The sequence below is a fragment of the Carettochelys insculpta genome, chromosome 1, assembly GCF_033958435.1.
Source record: "Carettochelys insculpta isolate YL-2023 chromosome 1, ASM3395843v1, whole genome shotgun sequence".
In the NCBI taxonomy this organism is placed as follows: domain Eukaryota; kingdom Metazoa; phylum Chordata; order Testudines; family Carettochelyidae; genus Carettochelys; species Carettochelys insculpta.
The window spans coordinates 275,779,160-275,789,377 of record NC_134137.1 but is presented as its reverse complement, the minus strand read 5'-3'; positions in this window follow the sequence as shown (position 1 = coordinate 275,789,377).

The following is a 10,218-nucleotide window of genomic DNA, read 5'->3' as shown; positions in this document are numbered from 1 at the left end:
CTCCATGCTTCCAGCAGCTCAGGCCTTGTCGGGTGCTGCCATGAGCAGGGGAGAGGCTGGCTCAGGGTGCTCTGGCCAGCACTCTGCTGCACTCCCTGCCACAGGGGAGGATAGAGGGATGGCTTCCTGTGCTCCAGCCACCTGTCTCCACTGGGGTTAAGATGCTGGGTCCCCCAGCCCCTTCTGCTGCGCCAGGTGGGAGCCGGGGGGCATGCTGGGCAGGTGCTCCATGCTGCCACATGGGGGGCAGCGGATGGGTGTTCTGTGCTGCTGTGTGGGAGTGGAGGGCGGACGGGTGCTCCATGCTGCCGCACGCGGGGGTGGTTGTGCTCTGCGCTGCCGTGCAGGGAGGGGAGGGAGGCACCGGAGAGGTGCCCTGGCCACCTGTCTCCACCACAGTTAAAGAGCTCCCAGTGGCACCGCTCCACTGCAAGAGGAAACCCAGGTGCCAGGAATAGTCCCTAGTACCACTGCTGGTTATCTGAGAGTACCAGTTAAATGAATACCAGTTAAAAGAGAGTTTACCATAAATAACTTTTCCTTATTCACTGTTTCCACACCAGTCATGATTTTATATACCTCTGTCATATCCCCCCTTAGTCTCCGTTTTTTGAAGCTGAAAAGCCCCATTCTTTTTAATAGTTCTTCATATGGCATCTGTTCCAAACCCCTAATCATTTTTGTTGACTTTTTCTGAACCTTTTCCAAAGCCCATGTATCTTTTTTGAGATGAGGCAACCACATCTGTGTGCAGTATAGGTTTATATAGAGGCAATAAGATAGTCTCTGTCTTATTGTCTATCCCTTTTTTAATGATTCCTAAGATTCTGTTTGCCTTTTTGACTGCTGCAGCACATTGAGTGGATGTTTTCAAAGAACTATCCACAATGACTCCAAATCTCTTTTGAGTGGTCATAGACAAATTAGTCCCCATCTGTTTCATATGTATAGTTGGGATTATTTTTTCCAATGTGAATTACTTTACATTTATCAATATTAAAATTCATTTGCCATTTTGTTACCCAATCACTTAGTTTTGTGAGATCTTTTTGAAGCTCTTCACAGTCTACTTTGTTCTTTACTGTTTTCAACAGTTTAGGGTCGTCAGCAAATTTTGCCACCTCACTGTTTACCACTTTTTCCAGATCATTTATAAATAAGTTGAACAGGATTTGTCCCAGTACAGACCGTTGGGTGACACCATGGCTGGGTCTACACGTGCCCCTTCCTTTCGAAAGAGGCATGTTAATGAACAGGTGCAAAATATGCTAATGAGGCACTACAATGAATATGTAGCCCCCCATTAGCATAATGGCGGCTGCGGCAATTCGAAAGTGCAGCTTTTCGAATCGCACACCGCCCGTGGAGATGGGATCTTCCGAAAGGACCTCCCCAGTTTTCGAAAGCCCTTCTTCCGATCACAGATAGGAAGGGCTTTCGAAAACTGGGGGGTTCCTTTCAGAAGGTACCGTCTTCACAGGCGGCGACCGATTCGAAAAGCCACACTTTCGAATTGCTGCAGCCACCATTATGCTAATGAGGTGCTGCATATTCATTGCAGCACCTCATTAGCATCTTTCGAATCTGCTCATTAACATGCCCCTTTTGAAAGGAAGGGGCACATGTAGACCCAGCCCATTAGTTATGTCTCTCCATTCTGAAAATTTACCATTTATTCCTACTCTTTGTTTCTTGTCTTTTAAACAGTTTTCAATCCATGATAGGACCTTCCCTCTTATCCCATGACAACTTATTTTATTTAAGAGCCTTTGCTGAGGGAGGGACCAACCAGACCTGCTCTTTTTCACATAGCATAAAGAAAAAAAAACCTGTGTTTTTAAAACCACAGAAGTTGGCAGGAAGGACTCAGGAACAGGTGTAGTAACTGTCACTACTTTTACAAATTGACTTGATTGCATCTTGACTGTGTCCCTTCAGCCTTCCTATGAAGTTCTTTCAAAAGGGGTGAGGGTTGAAAACATAGCCAAGCTCTTTTTGCACATCAGAAAGTTTCAGTTTGGGTGAACATGAAAGTTAATTTTTGTTTTATCTCATTGTAACCAGTTCCGTTTTCTTATGCGCTAATCTACTTCCTTCAGAGCCTCTGAATGCCTCCCTAAAACATATTTCTTCTGGGAGGAGAGTGACCATATTTGTCGATGCTGAAGATGGAACACCTGGTAAAATTACTCATATTCAAGCGAGTGCAATGGCAATCAATTAGAACTATGTATTAGGAGTACACACATTCAGATTAGCATCAAGTTGACGGAGCCCCTATTAAAAAGAAATACTGCATAGCGGGAGTCTTTTTATTTACATTCTTATTGTTAAGGTTTGCATGGGGAGAGGTGATACACACACACTCCTGTACACACCTCTCTCACACAGGGATGGAGGTAACTGAGTTACCTGATCCACCCCTTCCTACACAGTGCTCCCCACCCTCCACGCCTGGCTGGGCCCTTGGGACAGACTTTCCTCTCCTGGTACCATTGTTTCTCAAGGTAACGTGGGTGTATACAGAGTCACATGACACTTCTCCAGATTTCTGTTGGGGTTCATACCAGAACGTGGCAAGCAGCAGCCTTTTGGCACTGTGTAGCAAGGAAGGGATGGGTGCTGCTTGCAGCACAATGCGGATGGAGCTAGGTATGACCTGGCCAGTGCTTTTCCAGAGGTCATTTCTTCCCTCCCATTCCTGGGTTCCCTATGGCTAGAAGCACCTTGTCCCTTTATCCACACAGCACAGAAAGGCAGTGAACACCTCCAGGCTGCTACTGGCCACTGACATAATCCAGCCAGCTTCCCTTCCCTGGCTAGAGCTTGGGCAGGAAGGGATGAGGCCCTAAGGATGAACTGAGCACCAGGACCCAGGGAACTTGACTGCAGGGGCTTCAGTCAACCTGGCCAGAGAGGTGGCTCAACATGGGAGTGAGCATAGGACACAAAGCAGCCCCAAACTCATGAGGGCATGACCAAGGGCAGGGGGCATCATGGAAAGAGGGTGCTAAGTGCCTCTGCTTGGAGACCTGTTGGGTTTGGTCACAAAGAGGCTGGAAATAGTTACTTCCCTACCACTCCATCACCTGGCTGCAGGGTGGAGAAACTTCTCCATACCAGCACTGGGGGAAAGGGGGGTACTTTGGCACAAGCAGGGTGTGGCTCCTCCTGGACAATGCCCCTGGCTAGAGGCCCTGAGCTTTCCCTGGGGGCTGGCCCAGCCAGAGAGGGAGGAAGAAGCCTGCCAGCCAGGGTGTTAGTGAGCTGAATGATCCAACCAGCAGCAGTTTCTCTGCACCCTCCTGTGGGGAGATCCGGAGGAGCAGCATGTCTGGTGGCAGAGAGGGGTGAACAGGCACACCAAGGAGAGGAGGGTGAGAGGGGAAGCATGTAAAGAGCAGATGGGTGGGCAGAGGTAACATGTAACCAGTCACTGCCTGCCTGGGCACATCAGCCACCACAACCACCAGCCAGCACTGGCTGGAAACAGGGCATGTGGGGAGCCTATTGGAAGGCCGGGTGGGTGGGCAGGCATAGCCTGCCCATGATTAAAAGGCCCCTCTGAGGACAAGAGGGAGCCCACTAAAAAGAAGCCACGGCCCCAAGTGAATATGGGGGACAACGAAAGAAAAAACAGGGACGGGAGTGAGGGTCAAAGGTTCAAAATGAGGGAACCGGAGGGGGACACTGAGCAGAGAACCCCGGACAGCACCCACCACTCCTCAAAGCTGGCGAGGGAGTCAGTGGACACCGCCCAGAGGAACTCTGCCCAGATTTGTGACCGGAGGGAGGAACGGAAGTAGGCCCCACAGTCACAGGTCGCCCCCTCTGCCAGCCTCCTCTCCCTGGTTTTGTAAATGGCCATTTTGGCCACGGCCAGGAGGAGGCTGATGAGGAGGTCCTGCAACTTCGTAGGGCCGTGGATAGGGTGTGAGAGGATAAGGAGATGTGGGGAAAAGTGCAGCCAGAACCTCAGGAGGAGGTTCTGGAGGAGCCGGAAGAGGGGCTGCAGCCTGGCACACTCGACGTAAATGTGAGCCAGGGTCTCCCTCATGCCGCAAAAGGTACAAGTGTCCAGGGTAGGGCAGGTGGGGAGAACGGGCATGTAGCAGGGACTGCACTGATGGACCAGCAGGGGGAGCAGCTGGCCCTATACACTGCAACTTTGCTGGAACATCAGCCTTCCACACTCATCCCCATCATCAGCCATTGCCTCATCATGTGGGCGAGCAGTTGGCACACAAAAATACAGCCATCAGTAGGGAAGAGATGAAAACATAAAAAGTAGGGTCACTGGCAGAAGGGCTTAAATATGGGACTGTCCTTTTAAAAATGGAGCATCTGGTCACCCTAGATATGGGGTTCATTCACTCCCTCCATCCACAGGAGGGCAGCCATTGCAGCACAGTGACCCTATGGAAGCTACTTGGAATGCCACTAACTCCTCAATGGCATTTCTCTGAGTGCTCCGGGAGACTCCAACCCAAGCACTGGCTAGGCGGGGCTCTTTTAAGTCCTAGTTTAACATACCACTATGACCCACCACACTCTCTTATCTGACCAGCCCTTCATCCACTTTGGATAAATAAGTAGAGTCACTGAGCCAGAGAGAACGTGTGAGAATGACTCTCGAGGCTCGTGATTAGGACACCAGCCTTGGACATGGAAGGGGTCCAGCTTCCTTGACCCCATTACTATGTGTCCATCTCCTCCAGCTTTGTGGAGAAGCAGGAAGCAGCTTTGGTTCCTAACTCTAGAGGGTCTGTGCTGTGGACCCTACCTGAGTTGGTGTTTCCCTGTACCACAGTCAAGAACTTGGACACCTCACTTTGTGAGAGGGGAGGGGATTAGGACACATGCCTCTCCTTGGCATTTCCTACTGACTAGTTCATGTGGCTTCCTCCCTTGTGTGTTGTCTTCTGTGGACCTCCCCCAGTGAGTAACTATTAGGGTTCTCAGTTTTTTTCTCATACAAAATCAAACACCTTTGTCCCATCTCCTTCCCCATCCTCCTCTGAGGCCCTGCCCCTGCTCCTCCCCTTTTCTGAGGCCAGCCCTATGCTCACTCCACCCCACAACCCTCTGTTATTCACTCTCCCCACCTTCAATCACTTGCTTATTTTTACCAGGCTGGGGCAGGGGGTTGGAGTGTGAGAGGGGTGAGGGCTCTGGCTGGGAGTGAGGCCTCTGATATGGGGCCAGTGATGAGGGAACTGGGGTGCAGGAGCGGGCTCCAGTCTGGGGACAAGGGGTTCAGAGTATGGGAGCGGGGTTAGGATTGGAGGGAGGGGGGATCGGTGGGCAGGCCCCCGGAAGCTCTTACCTTGAACAGCTCCTGGAAGTAGTGGCATGGTTCCCTCCAACTGCTGGCTGGAGGTGTAGTTAGGCAGCTCTTCACACTGTGCCATCTGCAGGTGCTGCCTCTGCAGCTCCCATTGGACATGGTTCCTAGCCAATGGGAGTTGCAGAGTCAGCACTTGGGACAGGGCAGCATGTGGAGCCTGCTGGCTGCCCCTACACACATGACATTGATTCTGGGAGCCATGTGAAGCCAAGAGAGGCAGGGAACCTGCCATAGCCCTGCTGTGCTGCAGACTGGCTACTTGCTGGCCAGAGAAAGGCTGAACAAGACCATTGACTTGAAGGTGAAACGAGACAAATTCATATTAGAAACAGGGTACAAATATTTCACAGTGAGGATGATTCACTTTTGGGACAAACTACCAAACCATTACTAGATGTCTTTCAATGAATACTAGAAGCCATTCTGGTACGTGCTTGGATCAAAACTTAGCCACTGAGCTGTACAGAAGAGCTGGGCTATACAGGCATCAGATTTGATGCTCTTGTCATGGCTCCTTTCCCACTCTAGCAAGATAATGCAGAAATGGGGGCCAGCAAAAATACCTCCAAAACATTATTTACCAGGTTTTGGTGTAAACTTCTCCCCAAAAATCCTAAAAACCTTAGATTTTGGGGATAAAATTCGCTGCCACCACCCAAGTAGTAATAAGGAAACCAGGGAGAGACTACTTGGGAAATCTTAGCCCCAAAAGTAAAAACCAGGACACAAACATTAACCAATACCAGGTTAATAAAAAGAAAAAGAAAGAACTTTTATTATTACAACACTATTTGTGTTGCAAGCCTTATGACTAGATGGAAGAGTCACAAAGTAAAACACATGGGGAGTTTCCACCATGGGCCTAGAACTTAGTTACAAGGAGAGTAAAAGAACATTTCTAAAAAGCGCACAGACATCAAACCCCACTTCCCAAACCATAAAACAATAAAGCCTAACGGATCTATCTAAACTTTCCCCTACTTACAGAAGATTGGAGGGCCTGTTTTTGAAGGGAGATATTCTGTGTCACTCTCCCTTATGGCTGGAAAGAAGAAGAAGTAACAGGGAACAGAAGAAGGAGGAGCCAAAACTTAATTCGTATCTACATTCCTATAGGCCAACCCCACCTGGCTAAGGAGGTTAACCCTTTTACTCCCAGGCTGCTGGATAACCCTTATAATTATAACAGCTCTAATGATCCCTTCTGGCCTTTTAAAGTCTACTAGTTAACGAAACACTGAGTGTGGTGTAAGGAGCAGGCTCTGGTGCTTTGCTGTGCAGCCAGCTTCATCCCCAGACTCCGCTGTCAGTAGATGGGATGATCCAGAGGAATGAACTCAAACATCCAGATTCTGGCTAGGGTCAGGACAACAGCCTTGCAGGAGATGGGTGGGAGTGTAAGTGATGGCAGTGACGTCACAAAGGCCTGTTGCAGGACCTCAGCCTATTGGGGAAAAGTGGTGGGGAGATGGTGACCTCATAGAGAGACCCTGACATCAGCCAGACAGGACAGAGGCACAACTCGGGGCAATCTCAGAGATTCCTGTGGCTCTGCAGCAGCAAGGCTGCTTCCAAGCTCTCTCCTTGGGGACTGAGAGCAAATTAGGATTAACATATGTAAGCATGAGGCAGAACCTCATCCGTATTTACTCCTTCCCTACTTCTGATTTTCATAGTCCTTGTTTAGAAGGTAAGAGCCTCGGAGAGTTTTGGAACCTATTTTGTCTGATCCAGCTGGTACCACCTCAATTCTAGGCATAGAAATCACTCAGTTAAGACCATTTGATTTCCTACCAAAGGACCTATCCTGTAGAATTACTGGGGACATTGGGGGTTTGTCCTTTCAGTTTCAATTTTCCTCTTTCTCTCTCTCTTTCTCTTCTTCTCTTTCTTCTTTTTCCCCATTTTCTTTCTTCCCTCCCTCCAGCAAGAAGGGAGGGTACTTGGGGAGAGAGGTTTGCTGTTACTATGGAAAGGCCTCACAAAGACACGGGGCTGGAATTGCTCTGAGATTGGTCCTGGGTCATTACAGGGGCTCTTTTGAAAACTTGGCTTAATCTAATTCTTGACTCCTCCCACCCCACCACTCTACTCTCTGATTTGCTCACCTTGATAATTTTTTTCTGATTTGTCAACCTTGATTACTATTTTTGGTTCTCTGTGCCTTAAATATTGAGTCTGTTCTGGTATGGCTATGGTCTGAAGAAGTGGGTCTGTCCCACGAAAGCTCACCTAATAAATTATTTTGTTAGTCTTTAAAGTGCTACTTTAATGCTTTTTTGTTTTGATAGTAAATAGACTAGCACGGCTTCCTCTGTTCCTTATCAACATGCAAGGCACTACATTTAGCCGTTTGGAGTGGAAATCCATCAACTACATGAAACAACTTGCCCAGATCCAGACAGACATCATTTTTCTCTCCAAATGCAAGAAAATGGACATTGTACCCAAGGGGCTGACAGTGAAAACCCTTACAATCAACGTACTACACCAACTACAGCGAGCATCTATGCCACACGCTCTCTAAGAAACTGAGGAACCACTTGATCAAATTCTTTACAATAAACAAAAGAGGATTAAAAATGAACTCTCTGAACTTGAAATTCTCATCAATAATCAGGCATCCACGCAAGACCCCACAGAACGAGGCTTTACTTGTACTAGACAAGAAATTTATAAAACACACTTCCACTTCCTACAAAAAAGAAAAGAGAATAAATTTTCTAAATTACTCCATACCTCAGGATACTACAATTACAATAATGACAGCTCACCTAACAATATCGTTAACCTTTCCAGCTACCAAATGAGCCCAGCAGAAGGGTCTCTCTTATCCCGGGGTCTTTCCTTCTGCCCTACTTCCTCCACGAACTTAATACAATTCTGTGGTGACCTTGAAGCCCTCTTTCTCTGCCTCCATCTAAAGTATGGGTGTCCAACCTTTTGGCTTGCCTGGGCCGCATTGAGTGAAGATAGTCTTGGGCTGCATACAAAATATATAATATAGTTAATGTATATAAAACACATAATAATGTTAAAAGTTTACAATCTTGTGGGGCTGCATTACTAGCTGTCCAGGGCCGCATGCGGCCCGTGGGCCTCAGGTTGGACACGCCTGGTCTAAAGGAATTCTTCCAACACAACTATGAACAACAGTGTGAGTCTCTCGACCCCCCCCACCAACCCCAGAAGAAGAAGAACTCTATGTGGACTCCCCTGACAGTTGTAGTGGAAGTCTGGATCTCTACATACAATGCTTCTGCAACCGTGCTCAGACTGACATTATATGCAAACAATACCAAATGAGACACAATCTCAACTATGCTGAACGCTATGCTGTCCAGAGTCTCAAAAATAACCCAGACATTATAATCAAACCAGTTGACAAATGGGGTGCTGTTGTCATCATGAATAAGTCAGACTATGAACAGGAGGCAGCGAGACAACTCTCCAAAGCCACATTTTACAGACCTCTCTCCTCTGATCCCGCTTTGGAATTCCAAAAGATATTATAATAACTACTGAAGGAACTCCCTGCTGCTACTCGGGACCTTATTCACTCAGACACACCATCTGAGCCCCAGGCTGGATTATTCTATTTACTTCCCAAAATCCACAAACCTGGGAACCCCGGATGACCTATCATTTTGGGTATTGGCACCCTTACCACCAAACTATCCAGTTATGTGGACTCTCTCCTTGAACCTTATGCCACCAACACTCTCAGCTATCTCCAAGATACCATGGACTTCCTTAGGAAATTACAAAACATGGGAAAAGTTCCTGACAACACCATCCTTGCCACCATGGACGTAGAGGCTCTGTACCCTAATATTCCACATGAAGACGGATTACAAGCGATCAGGAATAGCATCCCTGCTGTGACCACAGCCAATCTGGTGTCTGATCTCTGTAACTTTGTTCTCAATTATTTCTGATTTGGGGACAATTTATACCTCCAGATTAGTGGAACTGCTGTGGGCACCCGCATGGCCCCACAATATGCTAATACATTTATGGCTGACCTGGAACAACGATTCCTCAGCTCTCGTCCCCTATGGCCCCTCCTCTACTTAAGACACATTGATGACATCTTTATGATTTGGGCCCATGGTATAGAGACTCTGGAAGAATTCCACAGAGACTTTAACAATCTGCACCCCACCATCAACTTATGCCTCGATTACTCCACACGAGAGATACATTTCCTGGACACTACAGTACAAATCAAGGATGGTCTGAACGGTACCACACTCTACCGGAAACCCACTGATCACTATACTTACCTACATGCTTCTAGCTTCCATCTGCACACATAACTAGATCCATTGTTTACAGTCAAGCCCTTAAGTACAATCACATTTGCTCTGATCCTACTGACAGAGACCAAAAACTATAAGATCTTTACCAAAAATTCATAAACCTGAACTACCCTCTAGGAGAAATAAAAAAACAAATTGACAGGGCCAGACGAATACCCAGAGACCAGCTACTCCAAGATAGGCCCAAAAAAGCCAACAGAACGCCGCTGGTCATTACCTATAGCCCCCAACTCAAACCACTGCAATGCATTATTAAAGACCTACACTATCCTTAATCAGGATGCCATACTCCAGAAGGCCCTAGGTGACAGGCCTGTTCTCTCCTACAGGCAACCTCCCAACCTTATGAGGATTCTTACCAACAGCCGCAGTCTATATCGCAGGAACACCAGTCCTGGGACTTTTCCTTGCAACAAAGCCCACTGCCATCTTTGTCCACATATCTATTCTGGAGATGCCATCACAGGACTTAACCAGTTTAGTCACAGAACCACGGGCACATTCTCATGTTCCTCAACTAACATCACATATGCCATCATGTGCCAACAA